Here is a 14,726-nt window from a genome sequence, read left to right on the forward strand (position 1 = left end):
TGTCCATTTTTGGTAGTGGGGTGTTAAAGTCCCCTACTATAATTGTGTTGCTGTCAATATCTTTCTTGAAGTCCTCCAAGATTTTCTTTATTTATTTGAGTGCTCCTATGTTGGGTGCATATATATTGACAATGTTAATGTCTTCTTGGTGGATTTTTCCTTTGAGTATTATGAAGTGACCTTCTGGGTCTCTCTTTATGGCTCTTCTTTGGAAGTCTATTTTGTCTGATATGAGTATTGCTACCCCTGCTTTTTTTCCCTGTCCGTTTGCTTGGAAAATTTGTTTCCAGCCTTCACTTTCAGTCTGTGTAAGTCTTTTGTCATGAGATGGGTCTCTTGTAGGAGCATATGTGTGGGTCATGCGTTCTAATCCATTCACCTATTCTATGTCTTTTGATTGGAGCATTTAATCCATTTACATTTAAGATTATTATCAATAGGTAGTTATTCCTTGCCATTTTTTCCTACCTGTGTTCCTCTCTCTTTCTCTTTTCCTTCCTTTTCTTAAAGCAGTCCCTTTAGCATCTCTTGCAGAGCTTGTTTGGTGGACCTGTATTCTTTTAGACTTCTTTTGTCTGGGAAACTCTTTATTTGGCCTTCTATCTTGATTGAGAGCCTTGCTGAATAAAGTAGCCTTGGTTGCAGAACTCTGGTTCTCATTACTTGGAATATTTTTTGCCATTCTCTTCTGGCTTGGAGCATTTCCATTGAGAAGTCAGTTGCTAACCTTATATGGGCTCCCTTCTATGTTACTTCCTTTTTCCCCCTTGCTGCCTTTAAGATCCTCTCTTTGTCTTGGAAATTTGCCATTTTAATTATGATGTGTCTTGCAGTGGGTCTCTTTGAGTTCCTCTTGCTTGGGACTCTCTGTGATTCCTGGATTTGGGTGACTTTTTCTCTCCTCTGATTAGGGAAATTTTCCGTCATTACTTTTTCAAACAGGTTTTCTATCTCTTGCTCTTCTTCTTCTCCTTCTGGCATTCCTATTATACGGATATTGTTCCGTTTCATGTTGTCCTGCATTTCCCTTATTACATCTTCATTCTTTCTGAGCCTCTTTTCCTTTTCTTGCTCTTTCTGAGTGTTTTTTTCTACTTTGTCCTCCAGCTCGCTGATCCCATTCTCTGCTTCATCAAGTCTGCTTTTCATTCCTTCTACTGTGTTCTTCAATTCAGAAATTGTATTCTTCATTTCCTCTTGGCCCTTGTTGATAGTTTCTATTTCCTTTTTCATATTGATGTATTTTGCAGTGAGTTCATTGCAGTTTCCCTGTAGTTTCTGGTAGTTCTCTGTGAGCTCACTGCGCTTCCTGACCACCATTGCTTTGAACTCAGTATCTTATAGTTGAGTTGCCTCTTTTTCAGTTCGTATTCTTTCTGAGGCTTCCTCCTTTTCTTTCATTTGGGAATTTTTCTTGGTCTTCCCATTGTTTGTGAGACTCTTCTTGTTAGCCTCTGCTTCTTAAATTGATCTATTCTGACTCCCTGGGTTTGTGGTATGAACTTCTATGGTAGAATGCCAATGGGATGCAGTGGTGCTGTCTCCTTAATCTCCTGTGCTCACTTGATCTGACGTTTATGGGTGTAACACAGTCTTACTCTGGTCTTTTCAGCACTCTAGGTTTTCTTGTATCACCTGAGGGAAAAAGAGGAATGGCGGCAAAAAAAAAAATAAATGGAACAGAAGGAGTGAAAAATAGAATAAAAAAGGAAAGAAGGAAGGGAGTAGGAATAAAGAAAGATCGGAGGCAAGATAAGAAGGAATTTTTGAACAAAAATTAAAACAACAGAATAAATAAAAGAAGGCAGGAAGGAGGAATAAAAAAGGTAAAGGATGGAAGGAAGAAGGAATAAAAAAAGAAAGAAGGACAGAAAGGAAGAAGGAATTCAGGGGGAAAGAAGGAAAGAACAAAGAAAAAGAAAAGAAAAAAAAAAGGTCTTCTGCTGGCTTTAAACTTGTCAGGTTAGTTCTGCTGGTCGTCCTGTCTGTGTATCGGGAGGGATTGGTTGGCAGGATTGGTTTCACTTTTCTCCCTTCCTGAGGCACACTCTTTACTGTTGTTCAGCCTTCAGTCTAGTTCTTCAGGGTCCTTCTGCTCCCCACTAGGCCTTTAGTTCACCAGCTCTGGCTGTCCTTGAGTTGCATCAGTTAGGGGCAACTCACATTCCCCCTTCTTGCTCTTTGCTGTCTTAGATGCTAGGGGCTTTCGGTGCTGCTATGGGGTAGTTCAGCCCCCTACTGGGTTGAGTCTTTCCAGGGAATGCATTCTCTCCTAGTCCTGCAGCCCCACTCTGCTGGGCGTTCTGCCTTTGTCCTAGAGAGCCAGTAGGCCCTGCAGAGTTCTGTGTGCAGGGGCTACATAGGAGTTTTCAGAACCAGTGCTTTTTTTGGCTGTGGTCGCCTGCAGGCAGCCAGGCCGTTGATGGGGTTGTGTGGCTGATCTCCGCTTTGGACTTTGGTTGGTTGCCAATCCCCTGCTGTGGATCTGTGCCAGGGGCAGCCAGCCACTGATCCAGTTGCATGCTCACCCACGAGCTTTTTGTCTGTGCTCCCAGGCAGCTGGGCGCTTATCAGGGCGCCCGCCCACCGGGGTTTCAGGTGTGGGCCCCAGGCCACTGTGGGGTATGCACCCACTGGGGCACTTTGGGACTGGCGCTCAGGCAGCTGGGCTGTTTATCAGGGGTCACGCTCACCGGGGGTTTCAGGTGTGGGACCCTAGGCGGGCGCCAGCCGGGCTTCAGGTGAGCGCCTGGGCTGCTTTTCTGCCTTCACAGTCCAGGGGCTGAGGGGGGAGGGGCGCCAGAGGCCGAGGCTGCTTGGGAGAGTTCTCTAACTAGCTACCAGGTGCCTCTATTTTCTTTCCCTTTTTGAGAAATTCTTCCTATTCAAGCCCCCCTGGTCCAAATAAGCACCTGGCTGCTCACACAGCCCAGCCTGGCTCTCTCTCACGAATCCTGCAGCAGGCCCTGCGCCTGGCCGGGGCTTCAGTCGCCCTCCTCCCCTCGTGAGTCCCGGGGATCTTATTGTCCTTAAGTACTCTTCTTACCGTCTGATCTTTCAATGTCCTCTATCTTTGGTCTCCGATCTTCATATATGCCGGAATACTGTTGGCTGTTCGCTCTGCTCCTCAGATCAGCTAGGTATTTCACTGGCGTTGAGGGGAAGTGGACTCTGCTCCCACCTATCTTGTCGCCATCTTCCGAGCCCCACTACTTTTTTTTTTTCCTGTCCGTTTGCTTTGAAAATTTGTTTCCAGCTCTTCACTTTCAGTTTGTGGAGGTCTTTTTTCCTGAGGTGAGTCACTTGTGGGCAGCATATGTGTGGGTCATGCTTTCTTATCCATTCAGCTATTCTGTCTTTTGATTGAAACATTTAATCCAATTACGTTTAATGTTATTTTTGACAGGTACTTATTCATTGCCATTTTTTCATACCTATGTTACTCTCTTTCTCTCTTTTCCTTCCTTTCCTTAAAGCCGTCCATTTAGCACCTCTTCCAGAGCTGGTTTGTTGGAGGTATATTTTTTACACTGCTTTGTATGGGAATCCCCTTATTTGACCTTCTATCTTGATTGAGAGCCTTGCTAGGTAAAGTATCCTTGGTTGCAGGCCTCTGGTACTCATTACTTGGAATATTTTTTGCCATTCTCTTCTGACGTGGAGCATTTCCATTGAGAAGTTAGTTGCTAACCTTATGGGGCTCCCTTGTATGTTATTTTCTGTTTTTCCCTTGCTGCCTTTCAGATTCTCTCATTGTTTTATAATTTTGCCATTTTAATTATGATGTGTCTTGATGTGGTCCTCTTTGGGTTCCTCTTGATTGGGACTCTGTGTTTCCTGAATTTGTGTGACTTTTTTCTCATCAAATTAGGGAAGTTTTCCATCATTACTTTTTCAAACAGGTTTTCTATCCTTTCCTCTTCTTCTTCTTCTGGTATCACTATTATACAGATATTGTTACATTTCATGTTTTTGTGCATTTCCCCTAATGCCTATTTATTCTTTCTGAGCCTCTTTTTTTCTTTTCTGGCTCATTCTGGGTGTTTCATCCTACCTTGTCATCCAGTTCACTGATCTCATCCTCTGCTTCATCGATCCTGCTTTTGATTCCTTCTACTGCCTTCTTCAGTTCTGAGATTGTATTCTTCATTTCCTCTTGTCCCTTGTTGATAGTTTCTATTTCCTTTTTCATGTTGATATAGTTTACAGTGGGTTCATTGTAGTTTCTCTCTTGTTAGTTTTTGGTAATTCTCTGTGATCTCATTAGGCTTCCTTATAATCAATGCTTTGAATTCAATATCTGATAGTTCACTTGCCTCTATTTCATGTAGCCTTCTTTCTGAGACTTCCTTTTTTCCTTTCATTTAGGGATTGCCTGTTTGTCTTCCATTTGTTTGTGAGACTCTTCCTGTTAGCCTGTGCTTCTTAAGTTTCTCTGTTCACACCCCCTGGATTTATGGTGTAAATTTCTGTGGTAGAATACCTGTGACTTTCAGTGGTACAGTCTCCTTGTTCCCCCGAGCTTACTGATCTTGGGCTGTGGTTTATGTTGTCTCTCTGTATGTCTTTGGTTTTTGGTTGTTGTTGGGTCTTTCTTTGGTAGGTCCTTCCCACCAGCTTGTTAACTGAAGGTCAGTCTGTCCACAACCTCTTGTTTTCTGTTGTTCAGGTGTGTTGAGTTTGTGTTGGAGCTGGTTCTTCCATGTGCACAAGGTTTTGAGGCTTTTCTCTTGCTCTTGTTCAGTTGTTTCTTCTGAGTAATTTCTTCACTATTTAGTTGTATTTCCATATAAGTTCTGGGTTGAGTTAGTGTGGGTTCCACTCCCTCATTCACCTTCTTCTGTTCTTATCTGTTGGTGGTTCCTTTGTTGGTGGGTTTTCTCTTCCCAGAGGTATCCTGGTGTTCACAGCTTCTACCTACTCTTTTTTTGTGATATGTTGGAGGGGGAAAGTCAAATGGTTTAAGACAGCAGTAATGAATTCTATGATATTTAAAGTACCAGCCTGTAAAGAAGAGATACAAGATCCTTTGGATATGTATGGTGTTAACCATGATAATTCACCCACTAAGCCACTTTTTGGAAAGTGTAGAAAGAAGATAAGACTCTTGTTGTGGGGTGGGTTGTGAGTTGAATCTAGAAAGCTTTGAGCTTGCGGGAGTTCAGATTATGAGGTAAAGTGAGAGTAAAGGGTAGAAAATAGGTGTAATGTGCGAGACAATAGAGTTAACCACACCATTAATAAAGCTCAGGAAACAGGGAAGTGGGTTGAGATATGGGAGTGGTTCTGTGTAGTATTTACAAATGTATGGAACAGCTATTATTCACAATAGTAATGGGGCAACAATCATATGACAGAATCTATGTGATCTGGATAACTAGAATAGGGCGTATAGGTCCTACAGTGTGTGCTCCTGGAACACAAGTGTAGTGAAAGAGAGTTAATTAACAATACACTATGAAAGAGAGAACAAGGGGAAACCAGTCAAACAATGCAAATTAACCAGTCAAGCAAAGAAGACTAAACAGAAAGAAGAGAAATACAAAAATACTAATAAAATGTGTAATGTAAGAATAATGAAAAACATAACAATACAAATATACAATAACTTTCAAGATCTCTGGAGCAGCAAAGTGAAATTTGTTTCACTGTCTCAGGTGTTGGGATGCCCCCTCTTTGGGTACAACTTTGGTCTTTTCACAGTTCCAGGTTTTATTGTCTCAGTTGTGGGAATTAAAAAAAAAAAAAAGAAAGAAAGAAAGAAAGAAGAAGAGATATAAAGTGAAAGAAAGAAGGAATAGAACAAGAAAGAAGGAAAGAAAGGAAGGTGTTAAAAGAAAAAAAAATTACTTTAAAAGAAGAAAAATCCTGCTGGTTTCAAACTGGCCAAGCCAGTTTTGCTGGACTTTTTGGCTCCATCAGGCTCAGCAGCTTAGTTTAGCTCTTCTCCATTCCCAACCAGCACTGGGGCAGCCTCCAGCCCAGCTCTCCAGCAGCCCCTAGTTCCGCAGGTTCAGGCGCACACCCTCCTCAGGGCTATGGGTGCACAAGTGGGGCCTTCAGTGGTGCCCACTCTCCCAGGTGCTTTGGACATGGTCTCAAGTCCCCCTGAGGTGCACACTCTCCCCGTTCCCTCGTATGTGGGCTCGGTGCCCCCCTAACTCCTGTGGGAGCACCTGGTGGCTGGGTAGAGAGGAGGCTGGAGCTGCTGCTGCAGGAGAATTCCCCAAACTGCTCCCAAGTGTCTTTTTTTATTTTTTTTATTATTTATTACTTATTTTTAATTATTTTATTGTTGTTCAATTACACTTGTCTTCATTTTCTCCCCACCCCAGCCAAACCCACCTCCCTCCCTTGCTTCCACCCTCCCCCTTGGTTTCATCCAAGTGTCCTTTATAGTAGTTCCTGGATAGTGGGGAGAAGGGTTTTCACTTTCTTTTTGAGAAATTTCTACTACTCAATCCTGCCGCTCCATAAGAGGGCCTGTCCTCTCACACAGCCCACCTATCCAGCTAGACCAGGGACTGTCCAGGTCAGGGCCTGACAGGCCCAACTCTCAACTCTCCCCAGCCAGCATACACCGTCTCCATGGGTTTACCACTTCATCCTTATTCCTCTCCCTGCGACTTCAAGCAACCAGGTCTCTCTAGGTGCTGCTCAAGCCTTGTTTGGCAGGGGAGGGATCTGTTGACCTGGCTCTCTCCCAAGAGTCCTGCAACAGACCCAGCGGTCGCAGAGCCTGGTCCCCACACTGGTCCCAGGGACCTTATTTTCTGGAAGCAATCCCCTTACCGTCTGTTTTTTCAGTGTCCTCTATACTTTTTGGTCTCCTATCCTCATATATGCTGGAGTGTTGTTGGCTGTTCACTTTGTTCCTCAGTAGATCGTCTAGGTGTTTCACCCATGTGTAGGGGGAAGTGGACTCTTCTCCCACCTATCTCACCGCCATCTTCTGGAATCTCCTCTATTTGTATTTAATAACAGTATTGTAGCTATATTATAAAATATTTCATGTTCTTTAGAGATACATAATGAAATGTTTATGGATTAGTTGTTAGGAAGCCTGAAGTTTGCTTCAAAATAATATAGGAGCAATGAAACATGATGAGGTCTGCCCAGAAAAAGTCCAGCCATTGTTAATATAATGAGAAAAGTTTGTGCCTCGTTGATATAACTTGGCAGCCAAGGGGAGTGGATGGAAATGTGCATGCATGAATAATGACAAATTCACTGTACTAGTAGTAGATGCCATTATGTGAGCATGTGTACTGTGTGGCCATCACATTCAAAATGACCCAATAGAGCAATGAATTTGCATCAAATTTTGCATGAAAGTTGAACATTCCTCTGTGGAAACTGTTTGGATGATTCAGAAGGATGCAGCTATGGGCAACTGGTGATTGGCAGCATCATCACGACAATGTGCCTGCTCATACATCATGACTCATGCTCAGTTTTTTGGCAAAACATCAAATCACCTAGGTGACTCAGCCTCCTCTACAGTCTAAATTTGGCACCCTGTGACTTTTTGCTTTCCCCAAAACTAAAATCACTTATGAAAGGGGAGAGATTTCTGATCACTGATGAGACTCCAGAAAATATGATTGGGCAGCTGATTATGAATGGGAAAACTGTGAAGTCCCAAGGTGCCTACTTTGAAAGTGACTTAGGCATCATTGTCCTATGCAAAATGTTTCTTGTGTCTTGTATCTTCTTCAATAAATGTCTCTATTTTTTGTATTACATGGCTGGATAACTTCTGGACAGACCTCATAGATGTAACCAGAGATGCAACATTATTGGCCTTGGGTTGATAATTATTGAATCTGGGTAAAAAGTATGTGGTGGTTTAATAAACTATTTTGTCTACTTTTTTTCTATTTTTTATTGTTGTTCTATTATAGGTGTCTCAATTTTCCTTCATTGCTCTTGCCTCAGCCACCCACATCCTTATTCCCACAGTCAATCCCTACCCTGTTGTCCATGTCCTCTCGTCTTTTATACATGTTCTTTTGTTGACACTTCCCCTTTTTCCCTTGTTATTCCCCTCTGCCCTCCCATCTGGTCACTGACAATCTGTTTCTTGCTTCCATACCCCTGGTTCTATTTTGCTCAATTGTTTGTATTCTTCATTCACTTCCACTTATCAGTGAGAACACATGGTATTTGTATTTCTCCTCCTGGCTTATTACACTTAGCATAATACTTTCTAGTCCATCAATGTTGTGATTAAGCATAAGACTTCCTTCTTTCTGCTGGATTGTATTCCATTCTGTAAAAGTACCACATTTTGTTGATCTACCCATTTATTGATGTGCACTTAGGCTGTTTACAGCACTTGGCTATTGTAAATACCTCAGCTATGAACATTGGGGTACATAGGTTCTTTCAATTGGTGTTTCAGGACTCCTCAGGTATAATCCCACCAGTAGGATCACTGGATCAAAAGGCAGTTGCACTTTCAATTTTTGAGGAAATTACGTAGTTTCCCACCATGGCTACACTAGTCTGCATTCTTACCAAAAGGGCACAGATGCTGAAAAAGCATTTGATAAAGTACAGCCCCATTTATGATAAAAATCACTCCACAAAGTGGGAAAAGATGGAGCATTCGTCAACATAATAAAGTCCATATAGGAGAAACCTTCAGCCAACTTAATAGTAAACAGGAAAAAATTAAAAGCTTTCCCACTAAAATCAGGAACAAGACAAGGATGTCTGCTTGCACTGCTTCTATTCAACATAGTATTGGAAGTTCTAGCCACCACGATCAGACAAAAAGAAACAAAAAGCATCCAAATTGGAAAGGAGGAAGTAAAACTGTCATTGTTTGGGAGAAGACATGACAGTGTATATAGAAAACCCTATGCACTCCACCAAAAAACTACTTGGCCTCGTAAGAAAATTTGGCAAAACAATGGGATACAGATTTGAATTCTATTTCATTATATTAAGTCCTTTGTGTCTTGAACTCATTAAATGAACTTGAGTAAGTAAAAAAAAAAAAAATGGGATACAAAGTCAATATTCAGAAATCAAAGGGATTTTTGTACACTAAGAATGAAACATCAGAAACATAAATTAGAGGAAAAATCCCATTTACTATAGAAACAAGAAAAATAAAGTACATAAGAATAAACCAAAGCAAGGAGCTAAAAGACCTGTACTCAGAAAACTACACAACACTGAAGAAAGAAATTAAGGAAGACACAAATAAATGGAAGCATACACTGTGTTCATGGACTTGAAGAGTTAGTATCATCAAAATGTCCATACTACCCAAAGTAATCTATAGATTCAATGCAATCCCTAGCAAAATATCAATGACATATTTCACAGATATAGAACAAACATTTCAAAAATTTATATGGAAACATAAACGACGCAGAATAGATTCAGTAATTTTGAGAAAGAAGAACAAAGTGGGAGGGATCACAGTACCTAATATCAAACTATACTACAAGGAAACCATAATCAAAACAGTCTGGTACTGGCACAAGAACAGACACAGATCAATGGAACCAAACAGAGAGCTCAGAAATAAACCTATATTAATTGACCATGTCTGTATGGTCAATTAATATTTGACAAAGGGGGAAGGAGTATAAAATGGAGTGAAAATATCCTCTTTAACAAATGGTGTTGGGAGATCTGGACAACTACATGCAAAAAAATAAAACTTGACCACCAACTTACACCATATTCAAAAATAAACTCAAGATGGATAAAAGACGACAATGGCAGAGGAGTGAGTGGAAGCCACACTAACCTCCTTCCCGGACCAATCTGGAGTTACAACTAAACTGTGAAGAAAACCCAGAACGAACAACTGAACAATAGTGAGAAAGAAACCTTATAACTTAGGACAGACAAAAGAATCAGCTTCAGCACAACCTGTCTGTTAAGGACTGTGGTGGAGACTCAAGAGGGCTGGCTGGGCACCAACTGGTGGCAGCACCAGAATGATAATTAAGCGGCAGGTTGGATCCCCCTGACAAAAATGGGGTCTAAACCCTAAGGTGGGATCCCCACCCTAGAATGCCAGAGACCAAAAAGTACACAGATAACAACCGGCAGTAAAAAGCGGCAGGGTTGCACTCTGCCAGAGATAGATGGCTAAAGACACAAAGAGCTGTTTAAAGGGTCAACACAAAAATTTTTATGCTCTAACTTACCCAGCGTTCTGGCAAAGGCAGGAGCAGAGATGCCTGAGGAGAGACTGGGGATAGAAGCTTTGGGGATGGAGTAGCCCCAGAGAACCCAGTGCTTAGTCAACCCCCAAACAGCGGCAGCCATCCTACTCAGACAGACCACTTCCCTCTGAAAGGAAACAGCCTGAGGGCAAACAAAACCCCGCCCCTAAGAAAGACTTTGCCCTGGCTGTTTGGTGCTTAAGCCTGACTGCTGAGTGCAGAGTGACTAGATTAGTGACTAAAGGAGACAGCTACAGACATAGATCCCTGGCAAAAGGGGGCAGAGTGGACTAGAGATGCTTGATGAGAGACTGGGGATGGAGGCTTGGGGGAGAGAACTGAGAGAGTTCTCTCAGTTCTGACAGCAACTGAGAATGCCACCAGGATCCTGGTACTGAGTCTTTACCCATACTGCAATAGCCATCCAGCTCAGGCAGACCACTCCACTCTGAGCAGCAGCAGCCTGAGGGGAAACAATAAACAAAACACCATGAGGAATTCTGTCCCACCCTTTGTGGCTTAAGCCTGACTGCTGATTTTAAAGGAACTAATTAATAACTGAAGCAAACAACTATAGAAAGCAAAGCTCTGGAAGTCTAACAGCAGGCTGCCTACAGTCAGATGCAGTCCACATCTGACACCACCAGAGGCAGATAGACAAAGAAAAAAACAGTGGTAAATACTAAAGGCTAACGAGATGAAATCCACTGTGGTCTTCTCCATGATAAGTGATATTTTCTTTCCTGCATAGCTTTTTAACATTCATTTCTTGTCCACCATGTTTGTGCATATTAATTCACTAGAATTTATACTATAAATTATTTATCTCCTTCTTATAATAGTCTCAATTTCTTTACACCCTTATTAATCTTGTTTCATTTGCTGTTGATACTGAGATTGCAGGGAGGGTAAGATATTTTTGCAGATATGTGTTTGTTCCCTGAGCTTTGTGGTTTTCTTCTGGCAGCACCTATACAACAGCATAAAGACATAGTGGATGAAGTGACCCACAGTCAACCAACTGGTAGAAAGAACTCACAAAAGAATGACCCCAAAACAATCAAAACCCAAATACATCCACAGAGACAAAGTAAATGGCATCCCAAGAGCAGCAAGATCAGGATATCAAGGAGACTGCACCACTGAAATTCACAGGTCCTGTACCATAGAAGTTCACACTACAAACTCAGAGAGTCACAACAGACAAATTTAAGAAGCAAAGGCAAACAAGAAGAGTCTCACAAACAATGGGAAGACAAAGAAACAGACCCCAAATGAAAGGAAAGGAGGAAGCCTCAGAAAGAATGCTAAATGTAACAGATGCACGTCAACTACCAGATATTGAATTCAAAGCAATGGTTTTAAGGAAGCTCAATTAGCTCACTGGGAATTACCAAGAATACAGGGAAACTCCAAAGAACTCACTGCAAATTATATCAACATGAAAAGGAAATAGAAATTATCAACAATAGCCAAGAGGAAATGAAAAATACAATATATGAATTAAAGAACACAGCAGAAGGAATGAAAACCAGTCTATATGAAGCAGAGGAATGAATCAGTGAGCTGGAGCACAAGGTAGGAAAAAAAAAAAAAACCCCGAAAGAGCAAGAAAAGGAAAAAAGAATCAGAAACAACAAAGAGGAGTTAAGGGAAAATGCAGGATGACATAAAACATGATGATATCCATATAATAGGGATACCAGAATGAGAAGAAGAAGATCGAGGGATTGAAAACCTGTTTGAAAAAGTAATGACAGACATCTTCCCTAATTTGACAAGAGAAATAGTCACACAAATCCAGCAAACACAGAGAGTCCCAATCAAGAGGAAACCAAAGAGTCCCATTGCAAAACACTTCAGTTAAAATGGCAAAATACCAAGAGAAAGACAGAATGTTAAAGGCAGCTAGGGAAAACAGGAAGTAAAGTACCAGGGAGCCCCCATAAGACTACCAGCTGACTTCTCAATGGGTATGCTCCAATCCAGGAGTGAATGGTAAGAAATATTTCAAATAATGAAAAACAAAGTGTTACAACCAAAACAACTGTATCCAGCAATGCTCTCAATTAAAATGGAAGGTTAAATAAGGAGCTTCATAAACAAAAGAAACCTCAAACAATACACCATCTCCAAACCAGTTCTGCAAGAGATGCTAAAGGGTCTTCTTTAAGAAAAGGAAAAAACAAAAAAGAGTGAGAGAGAGAGGAACACAGGTACGAAAAAATGGCAATGAATAAGTATCTGTCAATAATGACCTTAAACATAAATAGATTAAATGCTCCAATCAAAAGACATAGAATAGCTGAATGGAAAAATATCATTACCCACACATATCCTGCCTACAAGAGAACCACCTCAGAACAAAACACCTACACAGACTGAAAGTGAAGGGCTGGAAACAAATATTCCAAGCAAATGGACGGGGGGGAGGGGGGGAAAGGCCAGAGTACCAATACTCATATAAGACAAAATAGACTTCAAAAAAGGGGCCATAAAAAGAGACCCAGAAGATCACTTCATAATACTCAAGGGAAGAATCCAGCAAGGGGACATAAACATAAACACATATGGACCCAATATAGGTGCACCCAAAAACATAAGGGAAATCGTGGAGGACTTCAAGATAGATTTTGACAGCAGAAGAATTATAGTAGGGGATTTTAACACTCACTATCAAAAATGGATAGATCTTCCAAACAATATATCAACAAAGATATTGTGGCATCAAACAATGTCCTACAGCAAATGTAATTAACTGACATATACAGAGAGCCTTTCCTCCCAAAGAAACAAAATACACATTTTTCTCAATGCACATGGAATATATTCAAAGCTAAACCAGATGATAGGACACAAAACAAGTCTCAAATTCAAGAAAACTGAAATCATATTGAGCATTTTCTCTGACCACAAGAGACTGAAACTAAAAACAAACTTCAAGAAACAAACTCAAAAACAATCAAACTCATGGAGATTGAAGAGCATGCTATTAAACAATGAATGGGTCAAGAATGACATTAAGGAAGAAATCAAAAATTTTCAGGAAACAAATGAAAATGAACTCCCAACAATCCAAAACTTATGGGACACAGTGAAGGCAGTCTTGAAAGGGAAGTTCATAGTGATACAGGCCTACCTAAAAAAGATAGAAAGCATTTCAAATTAAAATACACATTCAAATTAACCTAACCCTACACATACAAGAACTGGAGGAACAACAATAAAGACAGCCCAGAGAAAGTAGAAGGTAGGCAATAACCAAGATCACACACAATTAAGTGACATAGAAACTAAAAGCACAATTCTAAGGATCACTAAATCCAGGAGCTTGTTCTTTGGAAAGATAAACAAAACTGGCAAGCCTTTCAGCAGACCCTTCAAGAAAAAAAGATAAAGAACCCAAATAAACCCAATCAGAAATGAAAGAGGAGGGACTACAACTGATACATCAGAAAAACAATGGATTTTGCAATGGCATGGATGGAACTGGAGAGCATTATGCTAAGTGAAATAAGCCAGGTGCTGAGGGACAAATACCATATGATCTCACCTTTAACTGGAACATAATAACGAAAGAAAAAAGCAAACAAAATATAACCAGAGACACTGAAGTTAAGAACAATCTAACAATGGTCAGGGGGGAGTGGGAAGGGGACAGTGAGGAGAGGGGATTACAGGAACTACTATAAAGGACACAGGGACAAAATCAAGGGGGAGGGTGGAGGTTGGGGAGGGAGGGGTGTTCACCTGGGGTGGGGTGCAGGGATGGGGAGAAAAGGCACACACATGTAATTGAATAACAATAAAAGTTAAAATTAAAATAAATAAATAAATAAAATATATCATAATTTACTGATTAAAATTTTATCAACTAAAAAAAAGAATTGTGAGAAATAAATGTTGTTTGAGCTATAAATAAATAAATAAATAAATAAATAAATAAATAAATAAAAAAGGTATGCTCCCAAAAAGCTAATGGACCAAATAAGCAAATTAGGCCAAATGGCCAGGTATACACAGTCAGCATTCAGAAATCAAAGGGATTTTTGTACATGAACAATAAAATATCAGAAACAGAATCTAGGAAATAATACCATTTACTATAACAACAATGAAAATAAGTTACCTTGGAATAAACCGAACCAAGGAGATAAAAGACTTATACTTGGAAAACTACACAACACTGAAGAAAGAGATTAAGGAAGACATGAATAAATAGAAGCATATACTGTGTTCATGGATTGGAAGAATTACCATTATTAAAATGCCCATACTACCCAAAGCAATCTATAGATTCAACACAATTTCTATTAAAATATCAATAACATACTTCACAGATATAGAGCAAAATTTCAAAAATTTATATGGAACCATAAATGACCCCAAAGAACCTCAGCAATTTTGAGTAAGAAGAAGAAAATAAGAGGAATTACAATACCTGATATGAAAGTATATTACAAGGCCACTGTATTCTGTCTACTTTTTATATTTTGAATTTTCCATATTTGATTTATTTTGCTAATTTTTTAA

Source organism: Desmodus rotundus, chromosome X (assembly GCF_022682495.2).
Source record: "Desmodus rotundus isolate HL8 chromosome X, HLdesRot8A.1, whole genome shotgun sequence".
Lineage (NCBI taxonomy): Eukaryota > Metazoa > Chordata > Mammalia > Chiroptera > Phyllostomidae > Desmodus > Desmodus rotundus.